This window comes from Balaenoptera physalus (assembly GCF_965194825.1).
Source record: "Balaenoptera physalus genome assembly, chromosome: 9".
Lineage (NCBI taxonomy): Eukaryota > Metazoa > Chordata > Mammalia > Artiodactyla > Balaenopteridae > Balaenoptera > Balaenoptera physalus.
Window position 1 is genome coordinate 32,342,774 of NC_138888.1, and position 18,133 is coordinate 32,360,906.

Sequence of the window (18,133 nt, forward strand, 5' to 3'; positions counted from 1 at the left end):
ACTTGCAGTCTGCATGGTATATGAAATACACCTTAGACTGCCAAGTAGGATAAGTAAAGGGTTATTACAGGAAGATTTCTGACTCAACATAGCTAGCAGTTAGAGCTGTCCAAGCCCAGAATGAACTTCCGCCCGAGGCTTTTAGTTGGGTGGCAGTGAGGGCATAAAAGCTGAGGCTGTAAGAAGACTCACAGGGGTGGGTAAGAGTAGAGAATGTTGCATCGTTTGGACTCCAACATGGTATGACTGGGAGTCTGGGTTGCGGGTTGGAGCAGGAGGAGGGAGCAGGAGATGTGGTTGGTCTACCTGAGTGCCTTCTTTCAGGACGGTCCTTTTACAGATTTTAAGAGGCCAAAGATCTTTTCTATAAGCTTTCTGATGGTAAAACCAGTCCATGTCCTGACCTCCAATGAACCTTATAATTGTGAGAACCTACAATTCCTAGATCCTGAACCTTGAGTACCAACTCCCATCTCTTGCTCGGTTCTCTCTCTCTCTCTCTCTCTCTCTCTCATCTCTCATCTCCAACTGCCTAAGTCTGTATTTTCCCTGTTTATATGTCACAGATACAGACATGTAGATTTCAAATGACATATGTAGATTTCAACATCACTTTTATTCACCAACATAAGAGCAAAAGCTTGCTTTCCCGTAAGTGTGTAAATTGAGTAGAATGAAAAGCCTTTACCAACATCAGGAAAGATTATTTATTGTTTCCTTTCAATCTACAAGGCCTCTGAGTCTGTCAGAGTGGGAGATTAACCCATCAGCAAGGAATTACTGTTAGCAAAGCCGTTTTACTTGTCATACAAATCCCTGATCTCTGCAGGGTTTGATAATTTATTTTGGAGTTGACGAGCATGTTTTCTGGTAGAGGTTGATCTCTGTTTACAATTAAATATAGTTCTGGTGATCAAGGTGTAAAACAAAGATCTGTAAGTACTCAGTATTTTCCTTCTCATTGTCAAAGAAGTATTTTCCCAGAAGAAATAAAAGGATCTAATGTGCAGAGAAATTCACTTTTAAGGCTCCAAGCATCACCTCAAGAAGCATTCCATCCTTGCCAATATTCATTATATTTAATTCTCCATAGACCCTGAATGCAAGGCTAGTAGAAGGAACATGTGAGAATCAGGTACACAGAGCTCAAATCTTAGCTTACCTTTTTTGTTTTTTAAATTGCATGACTTTAGTTAACTGCTCAACTTCCTCATCTTAAACACCTACTCAGTAGTACTGCTGTGAAGATTAAATAAGATAAAATATGTAAAGCCCTTCGATAGGTGTTTGGTAGTTGAAATTTTGTCTGCTTTCTTTTGTCCCTCCTTTATTGCATGGTCGACTCCATGATGGCTTATTATTTCAGGTATTGAGGTCTGGAGAATCATATAGACATAATTCCTAGATGACTTAGGCAAAGTCAGCAGTATCTGATTTATATGTGTTATAGAGCCCTTCAAACAGAATTCACTGCACTGTGGTTTGGAGACACTGCTGACTGATAGTATTCCAGGACCTCAAGCCTGATTAAAACAAACTATACGGACGTGTGTGGTGCTTCCCAAGCTACCATGGGTGTTCCTTGACTACTAGCGTGACAGTGTGTTCAAAGACATTGTGTTCAAAACCTAGCGCCTGATACACCAGCCACATCCCTGTCACACTTTAATCCCAAAGGCAAATCCAAACCTGTGTAAGGGAATAGGTACAAATGTAGCTCCTCCATTTAGAAGTAGTTTGGTTCTTCCCATTCCTTTTATTGCTACCAAATTTTTTCATTTAATTAATTTTCTAAATTTACTTTAAAAAATAGCGCCCAAGTCAAAAATGCTGCAAAGAGCAAAGAGAGTCAAATAGTCCTATAAGGTTTGTTAAACCAAACCCAGCAGCCCTTCAGTCTCGGTTTCCACTTCCCGCTTCTCAGAGACAGACTCTTTCACTTCTTTTCACTGATTAATTTGGCATTTATTTCCAAATCTTTCCATTAAAAACAGGATCTAAAAAATTTTAGGAATAATATATTAACTACTTTCTATGGAAGATAAGACTTTTCTTCCTCCTAACACATAAATCTCCTCACCTGCCAGTACGGATATACAGAATTTGATTATATTTATATTCAGTGTTCACATTATTGTAAACACATAGATGATGTTGACAGTTGACCCATACACTATACTAGGATTATTCCTTCTTTGTGAACTTTTTTTGGTTCGTTTTTTTCACTCTTTTTAGACTCTCTTTTTTCCAAACTGGTTCCCCCCTGCCCCACCACTGACCCATTTGTTTTGGCCACTATTTTCCTAATTTGAGGCCATCCTCCAAATCCACTCCTATTTAAGAGTAGGGCAGTAGAATGCTAGAGGGATATAGGGCTTGTTAACTCTGGGCTTCAGTGTAGAAGGATCTGGTTGGGACAATCTTTTGGGAACTTGGATGTCTGTATCCTTAAATGTTTTTTTCTTCAGATAACCAGATTACTGGGACAATTCTCCTGTAGTCTCAGGCTGAATGTATGTAAACTCTTCCGCACGTAACTGTCACTTAATCCTCCTGTTTCCTTATAGCAGGGCTGCCTCAACTGAACCTGGTGTTCCCCAGACCAAAAACTTTATGTTTTTATCCTCTCCAGGGAAGAAATCTTCAGGCCTCTGTTGGGTGCAGAAGAGAAATTAGCCTCCCTACAGATATTTAGGGTGCAAAATAGGCTGAACATTTAAACATGCTTATTTTTTGTATATAATGGCGTTTTAATAAATTTTAAAATTTATATTATAAAAAATTATATAAATTTTAATTAAAAAGTGGTTTTAATTTCCCATTATATTTAAAAGTATTAATTCTTCTTTAAATATGTGTATCTTACTCATATTATTTTTTCAACTTTTAAAAATTTCTATTTCCTATAATCCTATAATGTTAGGAAGAAAACATCTTGGCTTCCTTTTGAGGCTAAAAGAACCAAACCACAGTAAAATTGTAGATTACACAATATACATTAATTAAAGAGCATGGAAGCTACTGTTTTCCTGTTTATTAGCATCTTGCGTTATTTCTATCTTAATGACATAATGAAGCCTGATATACATTAAGGTTAACTTTAGAGGCAGTTGGAGTTTATTTTGACTTGATTTCTTTGTTTTAATTTAATTTTTATTTTATATTGGAGTATAGTTGATTTACAACGTTGTGTTAGTTTCAGGGGTACAGCAAAGTGATTCAGTTATACATATACATATATCTAGTCTTTTTCAGATTCTTTCCCCATGTAGATTATTACAGAGTATTGAGTAGAGTTCCCTGTGCTATACAGTAGGTCCTTGTTGATTATCTATTTTATATACAGTAGTGTGTATATGTTAATCCCAACTTCCTAACTTTATCCCTTCCCTCACATTTCCCCTTTGGTAACCCTAAGTTTGTTTTCTAAGTCTGTGAATCTGTTTCTGTTTTGTAAATAAGTTCATTTGTATCATTTTTTAGATTCCACATATAAATAATATCATATGATATTTGTCTTTTTCTGTCTGACTGATTTCACTTAGTATGATAATCTCTAGGTTCATCCATGTCACTGCAAATGACATTATTTTATTCTTTTTTATGGCCGAGTAATATTCCATTGTCTATATGTGCCACATCTTCTTTATCCATTCATCTGTCAGTGGACATTTAGGTTGCTTCCATGTCTTGGCTATTGTAAATAGTGCTGCAATGAACATTGGGGTGCATGCATCTTTTTAAATTATGGTTTTCTCTGGATATATGCCCAGGGGTGGGATTGCTGGATCATATGGTAGCTCTATTTTAGTTTTTTAAGGAACCTCCATACTTTTCTCCACAGTGCCTGTACTAATTTACATTCCCACCAACAGTGTAGGAGGGTTCCCTTTTCCCCATACCCTCTCCAGCATTTATTATTTATAGACTTTTTGATGATGGCCATTCTGACTGGTGTGAGGTGATATCTCATTGTAGCTTTGATTTGTAGTTCCCTAATAATTAGCAATGTTGAGCATCTTTTCATGTGCCTTTTGGGCATCTGTACTGACTTGATTTCTTTTTAAAATGTTTTTTCAGTTTCACTGCAAGATAAATAATTCATTCAAGGTAAGACATACTGTATATATTTGAAGTAGGGCTTTACACCTTTTATCATGTACTCTTTCTTGAATTGTAATGTTCTGAAGCATTTACTTATGTATAATTCTACTGAAGCATTATGGAGTAGCTTCATTGTATGTAGGAACTGCTTATATTTTCAAACATAGAACTATAGTTTATAATGTATATATCTTTTAAAGACGTATTTTTGAATGCTTGTACTCATAACTGCTCTCTTAGTTGATAGAATCTTCATTCTATTTTTAAAGTGCATCTTCAGTCACCTAAGTATAACCTGAAAACTCCTAAACTTTTGTAAATCATGAAAAGGATTATATTTCTCAGTTAAGAATTTCTACCAAAGATAGTTTAATATTGGGCTTAATGGTTCTCAAAATAGAGAAAATTGTATTAATGTATTCATTCCATGCTCTGTTCTCTCTGTATTCTCCTCCAAACTCACATAACCACAGTAGAGATGCCTAAATCCAATTCTTATGTGCTTTCACTCAGCCCACACTAGCAGATAATCACATATTTTAGTCATAATGGCATTGGTATGTATTTTGTTCCTGGAATTAAATGAGAAAATCCAATCTATCTTCGTTGATGGGTTATAAGTCCGATAACTATTTCATTATCATGTCACACAAGTTGTTTGTCTAGTTTTTACTGGGAGAATGTACAAAAAAAAGAATGAGCAAAGCAAACATAATCAAATCAAAATTCTACTTGTGCTCCCTTTAAGGGTTTGCTTTGGAATACACATGTTTTACAAAAATGTTGATTACTTTAGCTGCAAAACTGTTTTATCTTTCAGTGGTAACTTAATGATAACAAACCTCTGCTTCCTGTTAGAGAATCAATAACACTGGTTAATTACTCTGTGCAGAGCACTTTTCTGTAGTCTCTCTAAACTCTAAAATCTTAAGTATAAGGAAACCTAAATATAAACACCAACATAATTGGAAAAGAACTTGGGAAGCATGACAGTAGGGACTTTGCTAGTTTCAGAAGAGGATAAAATTCCTTACATGCTTATAGAGAGGACTTGAGATGAGGCTTGAATGTAGTTTTTTAATGAAGAGAAAGGGAAAAAAATAGGGAGTAGGTGAAGAAGGCATTCTCAGAGGGATGCTTGAGCAGAACCTGTTTCTGGAGTTGATTTAGCTAAAGATGAGTCATTAAATGAAAACATTTAATAATTGTCCCCGATAACTGTTTGTGGGGAATGAGTTAATGAATGATTCATGCATCCAAGACACAAGTTGAACTCTCTGTAAGGTTTGATTGTTAGGAGTCATGGGATCCAAGCCAGTCTTGAAAGAACTCCTACCCTGTGACTGGCTGGCTGAGAAAGGCCCTGAAGGCTGGAAGGCTGACCACAGAATTCCTGAGGGCTGTGGGAGAGTAAATGCCAAGGGTCAAGGAGACAGAGGATGTCTGGGAAAAAAACATTTTCTCCTCCACTCACAGAATACTTCTGCACTCTTACTACTTCACTTCTGGCCACCAAATGTTTGGGTTTTCCATACCAGGCAATTCTGACATTAACTGCCTGGAGTTAGCACAGACCCCCAGATTAAGGGCTCAGTCCCACAAGATTGCCCCCCGCTTCAGATGCCAGTTGTAAGTAGCGAGTCCCCAGGTTACCCACAACTTCTATGTGACTTAGCTGCAAATTAGAGGTTCCCACAACTCTCTGGGTTCCATCATTTACTACATACGACAGCTCACAGAACTCAGGCAAACACTTATTTTACTGGTTTATTATGTAACAAAGAATATGATAAAGGATACAGAGGAACAGCCAGATGAAGAGGTACATAGAGCAAGGTCTGGAAGGGTCCCGAGCACAGGAACTTCTGTCCCTGTGGAGCTGGGGTGCACCACTCTCCAGGCACATAGATGAGTTCACCAACCTGGAAGCTCCCCCAATCCTATAATTTTGGGGTTTTTATTGCAGGCTTTATCACAGACATAATCAATTATTAATTCTACTTCCAGTCCCTTCCCTCTCTGGGTGAGGCTGAAAGTTCCAAGCTTCTAATCATGCCTTGGTCTTTCTGATGACCAACCCCCAACCAGGAGCCCACCAAGAATCACCTCATTAGAACAAAAGATGCTCCTGTCACCTAGGAAATTCCAAGGGACTTAGGAGCTCTGTCTCAGACACTCCTGTCACTCAAGAAATTCTAAGGTTTTGGAAGCTCTGAATCAGGAATTGGGGTCAAAGATCAAGTACTAACAAGAACCAGCGTCAGAGAACAATTTATATTTCTTATTATTACACAGACTGCTTATGGACATAAATGTAATGCTTGTAAGGCATCAGTGTGCTACTGCAATACTTTATGACTGTTTTTCAGCTGATAAGAAAATGAACCATTTAACAGTTTTTGATGACAAAAACTGAAGCCTCAATCAAGAGAGACTAAACTTGACTTTCAAGTGTTTTGAGGTTCATCATTTTACATCTTTAAAAAGTGACACATGGATTATACATAAATGCCACTTCCTGGACTAATAGAACCACATCAATCTGATCATTGCTTTCTGAATAATACATATTAACAGCACGAAACAAAGTATGCCACGACCTGCACTCGGCAACAAAAAATAGAAAAATGTCTTCATGTGAGTTGTTAAAACCATTGTTTAGGAGTAGAAAACAGACCAATAAATTATTTTCAGAGCAGACCAATCCATAAATATGTTCAGGAGAAACAGCAGGAAGCTGTTTGTTCCACACCTTCAGATTTTCAGATTAAGAGAAATATTAGCTGTTGAAATGTGTTAGAAAATTGTCTAAGGTAAATTGCAGTCAGATACGTAAACTGGAATCTAAGCCGTAAGGCAGAGTCAAATGCAAACTTGTCATCAAGATAGGAAATAAAACCCACTGTTACAAAAACAAAATAATCTGTGACCCCCATCTATGACCTTGCTGATATTTAGACAAATCTGTTGATTATGATAGCAGTTAATTAGATCAGATATTAATTCATAAATATTAAGTTCACACTTATGCATGCAATACCTCCCTTTCCATTTTTTCTTTTTACTTCTAAAATGAGATGGAAAACATATAAAGAGATCAGAAATACTTATTAATTTTTAAGTCTTTGAGATTGTCACTCCCTTTTATAAAAATACAAAGCTCACTTAAAGTTATATGGCAGCCAATGGTAAAGCAAAATGAAATGGAAAATTCTCACCTTTCTCCTATCATTCAAACCATATGCCTTAATAAAAGGGGCTAGGTTTTAATGCCTATAAAGTTTATGATAAAGACGGCATATTAGAAATACGCACATGAGAATATAGTTATAAGAAAGATGAGGAGTGAGTTTATATGCAAGGTATTTTCATTTTCTCTCCCTGTCAAGGTTTGTGGCGATGTGATGAGATTCACAGGAAGACCAGGCTAGCTCTGTGCATCCCAGATTCCCTGAAGGTTGAGGATACTTCAGATTAAACAAATAAACAACCCCAATCTCTAGGAAGTGTGCCAGATATAGAAGAGAAAAATTACAAAGATGGTTAATGGGTTTGGGGAGCAGAGAGACAGGTAGACAAAGATGGAGAAAAGTGCTGACTTGCTTATGTGACCTTTACCCCAATCATGGACAAATATTAATCTGCTGCTTTCAATTCATTTTTGCTTGCCCTAACAGGGGCAAAGTGAAGCCGTATGTATATGACCTTGATGCAGTATACCACAATGACCTACTGAGACAGGAAGCAGGGAAAATGTTTCACCGTGGCTGCTGCAGTCATGTGATAAAAATTCACGGGTTGGGGAAGACAGTTATGACTAAAAGGGTTTCCCAGTGAAGGAGATAAAACTTCCAGGCAACCCCTGATGCTTTAAGACAGGAGGGTCTTCAAAATGTTCCACTTCAATAGTGGAAGAGATTTTCCTAAAACTATTGGTAGATGCACTCACGATGCAGGTTGTAGGTCTGTAGAACAGAAATGAAAATAGCCCAAGTCAAAAAATGTGATTGAAGACATTTGTACAATCAAGTCACAAAATTCCTGAAATTTAAAGACTATACTTTGTGATTGCAGATGGGGAGGTTGAGAATACTTTGAAATTATTTTATCATTGCAGCTAGATTAGACTAGACCAGAAGACTGTGCTTGGTGTGTGTGTACCCTGGCCCTTCATGGTCTAACTCTTGCTTGCCTCCCCCGCCTCATCACAGTCTTTTTGGATTCCTAAACTGTAAGCCTACAGAACTGGACACAGTTCTCTGCCACATGCTACTCCCTCTCCTTGGAAAGTCAATCCCTGTACTTTACTAGTGCCTCAATTTTCATGCCCCAGTTTGAAAAGAATCTCCTCCAGGAAGCCCTATACAGGTACGCTAAGGAAGATTTTGTTCCCTTGGAATCATCTATTTACTTGTTAATCTCCCCAACTAGACTATAAATTCATCCATTCATCCATTCATTGGACAAAGATTTAACTTTCTATGCATGTCAGTAACAGGCCCTGGTGGACGACTGGGAAGCAGATGGAAATGGTCCCTGCTCTCACAGTCTTCCAGTATAGGGAGAGGTTCCAGAATCTTTGATCTTCTCGGCACCTCTGCCTAATCTAGACTGTTCACTGAGTTGCCAGATGTGTTATGGAGAGATTCAAAAAGACTAAGATCTGTGTGTGGAATTTTACCACTTTGGTAATACAAAAAGCCATATCTAATACTTGTCAGTCATTGTTCAAGGTATCAGTTAGGAATGGGTTTGGCTGCATATAACTGAAAACCCATTTTACAAATAAGCGTTTAGTGCTTTTTCCCATACCAAGAAGTGTGTAGGTAGGCAGACCATCGTCTCCACGACGCCATCAGGGATTCGGACTCTGATTTCAGGCACCCCTAACATGTGGCTTTTATTTTCAAGATTGTTGCCTCATGGTGGCAAGGTGGCTCTTCTCACCTTCAGCATCATGCTGCATTCCAGGCAGAAGAAGGAGAAGGGCAAAGGGCAAAAGGTACAGGCTAAGTGAGTCTCCCTTTCAGGAGATTTCCCTTAAGTCACACCCAGCAAGTTCCACTTACATCTCATTGGCCATAACGTGTGTCACAAGACCACAGCATAGCTAAAACGCAGGCTGAAAAAAATATATTTTAAACTCATCATACATTTTCACCATGAACAAAATTGAATTTCTGTTTGTAAAAGAGGAGAAAATGGATATTGAGTAGATAGCCGGCAGTGTCTGCGGTAGAGAGAAATCATTATTCTAAGTCATTTTATTCATTTGTTTGCACATATTTCACAGGCAATTACTAACTCTGGATTGACTGAAGTTCTAACGATGTTATTTCCTATATTTATCGTTTGTAACTCCAATCGTATTTACTCGTGGTGAAACTATACATGGGTTAAGAGTGCTCATTTATTCCCATTGTGTTCCAACCAATACAGATTAGGCTCAGGATCATATTGCATGGAGGTAAACGCCAAAAGTCCTGGAGGATTTTTAATTCTCCTGACAGTTGTGGGAAGCCTTATCCTGTTGGGCACAAAGCCAAACATCTTATAACAACTGAATGTCTCAAAAGATAAATGAAACAATGAGTGGAATTAACACTATGGACTTAATTCTAACCCACAAGAAAGAATTAGACAAGTGGTGTAGTGCAAAGAGTCCTGGCTTTAAAATCAGATGGCCCAAGTTTGAATTCCTAGCTTTTATTCGTGTTGGTTATTCAACTTTGGGCTGTTTACGCAATCTTTCCAAGCCTCGATTTTCTCATCTAGGAACTGGGATAATAAGACTACTTCACGGGGTTATTGGAACAATTAAATAAAAGAATAATGTGTGTTAAAGGCCTAATACATAGCCAGAGTTTACTTCTTTTTTTTTTTTTTAACTATAAAAGGCATATTTGTGTTTTGAAGTTGAAGCAATTGGAATATTTAGGGATAAATGATCCTTTTAGGGTTAATAAACCTTAAGGAAGGGAATTCTAGGTATAGACATGCTTCAGAAAATACAAATTTGCATTCTGGGCATAAAAATGATGGCATTTCTGATTTTGGAATATAGATTTTAAAATTTGCTATGACAAAATAGATATGAATTTATAGTCAGAGATTTTAAAAGGGAAGATGATTTGAGGAGATAAGTAGGCAATAATAAATAACACTTAGACCACATCATTCCTGTGATGAGAAAGAAACAAATAATATTCAGAGAGCATCCCAATCAGTAGCCACAGAGTTTTAAAAATACACCCAGAAGGTGGTAAAAGAGGGGCCCATAAGTTAAGATGCTGTGCAGCTCTGGAATAGCTGGCCTGGCCAGCCAATCAGAGCCTCTGTGAAGTTCTCTATACCTCTCTCAATCCTGTACTTCAGAAAGGTTTTTTAGCAAATCAAAACAAGTCAGGAGGCCATTCAGGGTGGTTAGGGATTTGGAACACTTATATACCAAATGGTTAATGAAGGTGGTGGCATTTGATCTGGAAGAAAAGATATCCCTGGAGACTCAGTGTCTGTCTTCCAAGGCTCAGAGGCTGATGTGTGGTCCAGCCTTCAGACTGGAGGTAGCAAGATGGTGGTCTACAGAGGTATGATGTTTGGCCAACTCACTGTTGGCCCAAATAAATTTTTTAAATGTTTTGAATTATCCGCCGACTCTTAAAATCATAAGATTTCACTTGAAAATCTTGCTCTCTGAACTCTTGAAGAATTAGAAATTCTATCTCATTTATATCAGCAAACAGCTGGAGAGGAGTAGCGGTTACCCTTTGTACAGGGCATGTGTCTTCCATTTCACCAGTCACTGTTATTCTCCCTTACAAACTGAGGGAAACATCAGTTTATAGCCATCTTTCAGCATTTTTTAGCCATACTTTTTCTAATAGGATAATTATATTTTTCACATCTCTATCAAATTTTTTCTTACTCCCCAAAAGCATCACTCACTGTCATTCAAGATTGTAGCCCATGGTTTAGATTTATCCTGCATTGTGTTGGGTGTAGAATTAGAGTTCGTGAGAAGATTTTAGCCCAATTAAAGAGTTTTCTAGCAGAGTTGTATGAAGAAGAGTGAACAGTGCTTTCAGAATGTGGCGATTGATGGCGAGTTCCCTATAACTATAAATATTTCAGAAAAGGCTGAATGTCAAGAAGTAGAAACAGCCTAAATGTTCACCTATGGATGGATAAAGAAAATGTAGAATATACATATTCTGCCTTAAAAAAAAGGAAGGCAATCCATCCCTGGATGAACCTTGAGGACATTATGGTAAGTGAAATAAGCCAGTTACAGAAGGACAGCTACTTCATGATTCCACTTAAAGGACATGTCTAAAAGAGTCAAACACGTAGAAGCAGAGAGTAGGATGGCGGTTGCCAAGGGCAGTGGGTGGTGGGGAGCTGTTATTCAATGGGTATAAAATTTCAGTCATGCAAGATGAATAAGTTCTAGAGACCTGCTGTACAACATTGTGTCTATGGTTAACAACACTGTACGGAACACATAAAAATTTGTTAAGAGGGTAGATCTCATGTTAAGTGTTCTTACAACAATTTTTTTTAAAAAAGGAGAAGTCTGAATGTTGGCCATCATTGATGCTGTGTGAGAAATTCTTGTATGTCTTAGGATAGTTCATCATTGTTGGGCTACAGCTCAGAGACATAAACATAACTCCCACCCATCTACCACTACTTTTTGACCAATATAGAAAAAAAATCACTTAAAAAAACTGTAACTGAGGCTGAATCCTGTACTGTTAGGATGTTGGGCTGAACTGCTGAGAAGATAGAAGATAATGGTAGTGCAGAGTAAGGTTCACCCTGCTACAAGGACAAGATAAGAGAAAAGCATATATTAAAAATGTTTAAAAATTGCATGTTTCCAGGGAAATAAGAAAACTTTGCCTTTGGGTCTCTAATAAGGTATGGTCAGGGCAGTAAACAATTCTACTCAAGTGGAAATATAGCGCTGAAGGGCAACCAAGCATAAGCATGGATGTTATAGATTCCGTGAAGCCCTGTTATGTGAGATAGTGATTCCACTGCAATTACTGCTAATTTGTTCGGTACTCTTTTCAGTCTTCTAATCTCTTTAAGCTCACTACCACAAAGTTCAGAATTTGTAAGTGTGCTGCAAACACGATGCAGTTGAGGGCTGGACTCCAAGAATGAACTGGGCAGCCTGTGCTTTTGTCCAGCTCTGAGAGAGTAATAGACTGTTCATGGAGATTCTAGACAAAAGAGAGCCTACTGTGAACTCATCTTGTTTTGTAAAGACAATAAAAAGTGTAGATACACAAGGGACCATTTCTTTGATGTTCAAAGATATGAGACTCGATGCGTTTTTTTATATTCAATACATTTTGGGCAATAGCAAAATATGATTCCAGTCTAGTCACATCTGTTAACGTTGCTACACACCATTTGTTGATTCGACCAAGGAAATAGAAGAAGACTTCTGCCTGTTTAGGCATAATGTACTGGAGTCCATTATGGCTCCAAAACAGGTGCTACTCTGTGATGTGGGCCTTTACCCAATAACTTATATTACCCCTCTTAAATCAATCGGGATTAAGGCTGAAGATTAAGGAAAAACTTGAAAATAAATGCAAATAATGTGCAAAAATCAAATTCAAAAAGTCAGTGGCAATAAAGATTTAATCTCAACAGAAGAGCAAACTGTGTTTCCTTTTTTCCTGCTGTTTAATTTAAGGGGGCTTTTTTTTTTTCATAGCAACAGAGCATTTCAAACCACTTTGTTGGGGATTTATGAGAATGTTTCTTCCCTGGGGCAACTCATTCTTCTCTTTGGAGACTCTTGCTCATTTGTGCATTAAGAAAAGAGTATAAAGTTTGTGGTGAAAGATTAGACAACTATTCTCAATTCATGGGTCCACAATGACCATTATCTCAAAATGTTTGTAAAAAAATTGAGAATATCCTGTTCCTTTCTTCTCCAAATGCCAAAAGTTTATTCCATGTACATGGCAGAAAATATGAGTTTATCCTGTTTTTATTATTTGATGAATTGATTTAAGTTGATGGAATACAGCAAACATTTTTTTAAGCACAGATGTTTTGCAATGTGTTACAACATAGTAAAATTATAAAATGTAATTGACATGCCTTTTTTTAACTGACATTTTTATCTAGATAATTGTGGAATCACATGCAGTTGTAAGGAATAATACAGAAAGACTCTTGTACACTTTGCCCAATTTCCCCCAATGGAAATATTTAGCAAAAGTATAATATAAAATCACAACAGGGATATTGACATTGATAAAACCCACCTCTATTATTCAGTTTTCCCCAAACATACTTGTACTATGATTAATTCATAGTAATTTTGAGTGAATCTCTTTGTATGATTTTCATAGTGGTTGCTCTGAAGATTACAATATAAATACGGGACTTATCACAGTCTCCTGAATTCAACATTTACTGCTTTGAGTGAAGTATGGAAATATCATTTCCATTTAAGTTCCTTTACCTTCCCCACTTTTAAATATCATTGTCTTGGATGTCAGATGGTATTATAATTTTTGTTTCAATCATCAAATATACTTTATAAAACTCATGAGAAAAAGATAGTTTATTGTATGTACCCGTATTTCTTTCCTCTCTGTGCTTTCTTCCTTCCTGATATTCCAAGATTTCTTTTTAAAAAAAATCATTTCCTGTCAGTCTGAAGAATTCCCTTCATCTAAAATTTAAGGGTGTGTCTGTTAGAAACAAATTCTTTTACTTTTCCTCCATCTGAGAATGTTTTTCTTTTCTCTCATTCCTGAGGGACATCTTTGCCAGGTTCAGAATTCATGGTTGACAGTTCTTTACTTTCAGCACTTAGTTAATATTGTGTCACTTTTTTCTGGCTTCCTTGGTTTCAGGCAAGGTATCCGCTGTCACTTGAACTGGAGTTTCTCTAAAGGTAATGCATTGTTTCTCTCTGGATTTTTGTCTCAAATTTTTATATTTATTTTTCATTTTCAAAAGTTTAATTATTATGTGTCTTGATATGAATTTCCTTGTGTTTATCTTGTCTGGGTTTCATTCAGCCTCTTGGCTGTATCTTTTGCCAAATTTGGGGAGTTTTCAGCCATTGTTTCTTCAAATATTCTTTCTGCCCCGCCCCCCGTCACTCCTCTCTTTCTGAGACTCCAGTATTACTGTTGGATCTTTTGTTATTATCCCGCAGGTCCCTGAAGCTTTGTTTTTTGGTTTTGTTTTGCTTTAAGCCTATTTTCTCTTTGTTTTTCTATTTTTCTGTCTTCAAGTTTGGGTTAATTGTATTGTTCTGTCTTCAAGTTCACTGATTCTAACCTCTGTCATCACCAGTCTACTGAGCCTGTACAGCAAGTGGTTTTTTAAAAAATTCTGTTACTGTATTTTTCAATTCTATAATTTCTATTTGATTCTCTTTAATAACGTTTATTTCTTTGCTGAGATATTTTTTTCTCATCTGTTGCAAGAGAATTTGTAAGTGATTGTTGAAACACTTTTATAATGGTTGCTTTAAAATCCTGGTCAGAGAATTCCAACATTTGATCCATCTCGGTGTTACAGTAATTGATTACCTTTTCACACTGAAGTTGTGATTTTCTTGGTTCTTGATATGACAGGAGATTTTCTATTGTATTCTAGGCATATTGTCTATTATGTAGCAGATTCTGGGTCCTATTCAATTCTCTTATTTTAGCAGCAGCATGCAGGTCTTGGCCTACTTTTGAGGGCTGTTCTTCCAATGGCAGTTTAATTTTTACTGATTTTGTGGTGTTATTTTGATCCATTTGGTTTATCAGGTGCCACTGGGGCTCTCACAGGTCCCTGCTGGTGCTGCCTGAGGGAGATGGCAGGGGTTTCCCCAGGCTGGGCCACTAGAGGTCTCAGTGGGGAAGGGCATGGTGGGATCCCCCTACTGTGCCTCTTTCCTGCCCTGGTGTCTCTAAAGGGTGGGAGCAGGGGAAGTCACAGACATAGGGACTTCCTGGACCAAGCTGCCAAGCTGTGGCTTCTGCTGGGCCCCTCATCTACCTGCACTGGTATCTCTGGCCCAAGAAAGAGAATCTCAGGCCTAAAGGGAAAGAAAGTCTTCCCATACTAGCCTACTTGCTGCGACTTGGTCCCCTTATCAGGTTCTACCTCTGCCCCAGATAAACATGTTATTTAAAAATTACCTTTAATGGTGATATGTAGAAAAAGCTAGTTTAATTATGATTGGGAATATTTCCAGGCTGTATTTGTGCAGTTGATTTTTGAGTATATTTCCTAGAACTCCAATTCCACAGGCTTACCTTGGGGCATAATCTGATATTGCTGTTCGGGACATCAGTTACCTTCTTATCTGTTGGAATGATGACATCTAAAGAGTGTTGATGCCAAGCTGGAGAGAGACCCATCACAGGTTTTTACCTCAATCATTGGTTTTATCACAGACTTAGATATAGCAGACAATGCAGACTCATTAGATTTGATAACACAGTTATCCTCCCAGAATGGACCTGAGGACACGGGGAGGGGGAAGGATAAGCTGAGACGAAGTGAGAGAGTGGCATGGACATATATACACTACCAAATGTAAAATAGCTAGCTAGTGGGAAGCAGCCGCATAGCACAGGGAGATCAGCTCAGTGCTTTGTGACCACCTGGAGGGGTGGGATAGGGAGGGTGGGAGGGAGGGAGATGCAAGAGGGAAGAGATATGGGAACATATGTATATATATAACTGATTCACTTTGTTATAAAGCAGAAACTAACACACCATTGTAAAGCAATTATACTCCAATAAAGATGTTTAGAAAAAAAAAAATTCTCCTCCTACTTCATGGGACAGACTCCTCACCTTTCTGCCCTCTCCAAAAAAAAAAAAAAAAGCACAAAAACAAACAAAAAAACCTTGATAATCCAGACAATGGAATATTATTTAGTGCTAATAATAAATGAGCTATTAAGCCACAAAAATACATGAAGGAAACTTAAATGCATATTGCTAAGTGAAAGATGTCAATTTGAAAAGGCTATATACTGTATGATTCCAAATATATACCACATTCTGAAAAGGGTAAAACTATGGAGATAATAAAATGATCAGTGGTTGCCAGATGTTGGGGGCAGAGAAGGATGAATAGGTAGAGCACAGAAGTTTTCAGGGCTATGAAACAATTCTGTTTCATTCATCTGTACTATAATGGTAGATATATGTCATTATACATTTGTCCAAACCCATAGAATGTTCAACACAAAGAGTGAATCCTAATGTAAACTGTGGATTTTTGGCAATAATGATGTGTCAGTATCAGTTCATTCATTGTAACAAATGTACCAGTTGCTGGGTGGAAGAGGTTATACGTGGGGATGGGGTATATGAAACTCCGTACTTCCCACTCAGTTTTGCTGTGAATCTAAAACTGCTCTAAAAAATAAAGGCTATTAATTAAAAGAATGGATTGACATAGATTCTTCTCTTCCTCTCTTTTGTCTTAGTAGATGAGGTGACTATTCTTCTCCCTTATCTCTCACCAGTTCTGAATTCACAGCTATGACAAGGGTTGATGTGTCACACAAATCTGCAGAGTACCATCACTTAGACTAAGATGGGAATGGTGCCTACCCAGGAGTTGGGCACACAATAGTCACTTCATCCTAAACCCCCAAACTCTGTGCTCTCTCCCTCCTCATGATGCTTGCAGTCTCATACTCAGCCTCGAAAAACACGTTCTCCTTTTCTTAGCCTCGATAACTCCCATTCGTCATTCATATCAAGGTCAAGTGCCACCTTCTTCCTTCACAATCCCTCTCCCCACTTGCCTAGCCCTCATCATGGCCAGGTTTCCGTTCTCCAAGTCCCTGTAACATAATGAGCTTCCCTTGTATACAGCTCTTAGCATCTGGGGTAGCAATGTCTTCTTCTTGGCTACCTGCCCCATTAGATTGCGAGCTCTTTGAAGGCAGAGTATATGTATTTTACTTCTGTATCTCCAGGTTCCTGCTTTCTCTATCACAGAATAGGGGCTTGGTACATGTTCACTAAATAAATGAATGAATAAATGAGCTAATATCATTGCTATTACTAAAATCTGGTGTGATTTGGCATCCATGGGGTGTACAGTACTCCACTGGGCTTCAGGACTTGATACAGAGCTCATTCATAGCTCCTACCTTTAAAATATCTCCATCCATTGGTCCATCCAGACAATATTTATACCCCTTAATCCAGTGCATTTCATGTTTATTAGGCTACTCGGCTCTATAGTTGATTCTATGGGAAGGAGTACAAAACAATCGCAAAAATAAAACACTAGGAGTTTCAAAGAGCTCCCACCGGCTTTCTTTCCACTTACAAGTGTAACTCTAATCATCCAAACTCCTTTATTTAAAGAATGAGCTATTGTTTCTGGCTTGAAACATCAAACAACAATTTAAGGATTCTCGCAATATTTCCACATGGAGTAAGAAATGGCATTGTATCCAATGCACATATACATAGGCTGAACAAATATTCCCCGTGCTGACTGAGTGTATACTATGTACAGAAGAGAAATTTCTGGAAGGAGGGGACTTACACAAGTTATACTGCAAATGAAAAGCTTCAGTGTCTTTTTCCCCATATTATAAGTTACTCTAAAACCCAAGAAATTATTAGGGCTTGACCTGTGTTCTGGTTTTCTTACCTGAAAAAAAAATTGATGTGTGTCTGTTTGTTTTAATTACTAGTATACCAGAGTTGAAAAGTACCAGGGCCTCCTGCTGCCAGCAATTAATTTGCACATGCACCAGGGCACGCACTGAGTGCATGGCCTGGTTTCAGGGGAAATGTGCCCGTGGTTATTTTGTAAGCTAATGAAAGCTTGTGCCTCATTACTGGGTCAGTCATTGACTAGCTATAGCTCAGAAAACCCCTGTTTCTATTTTTTGCCTTTTTAAACTGACTTATTGTGTGACCTTAATCTTTTAACACTTCTCTACCTCAATGTCCTCACCTACGCTGTGCTTTCTCATTTACAGAGGATAAATAAGGTGGTGAAATATTGATT

At 37.8% G+C, this 18,133-nt stretch overlaps 1 long non-coding RNA gene across 1 annotated transcript in view; it reads left to right on the forward strand.

Moving 5' to 3' along the window:
- The window catches only part of LOC309666938, a 162,962-nt gene that overhangs the window by 49,250 nt on the left and 95,579 nt on the right, over positions 1 to 18,133 (forward strand). Inside the window, exon 3 of the long non-coding RNA XR_014267378.1 lies at positions 4,081 to 4,110. This is a non-coding gene — a long non-coding RNA (uncharacterized lncRNA). The remainder of the gene's footprint in view (positions 1 to 4,080; positions 4,111 to 18,133) is intronic.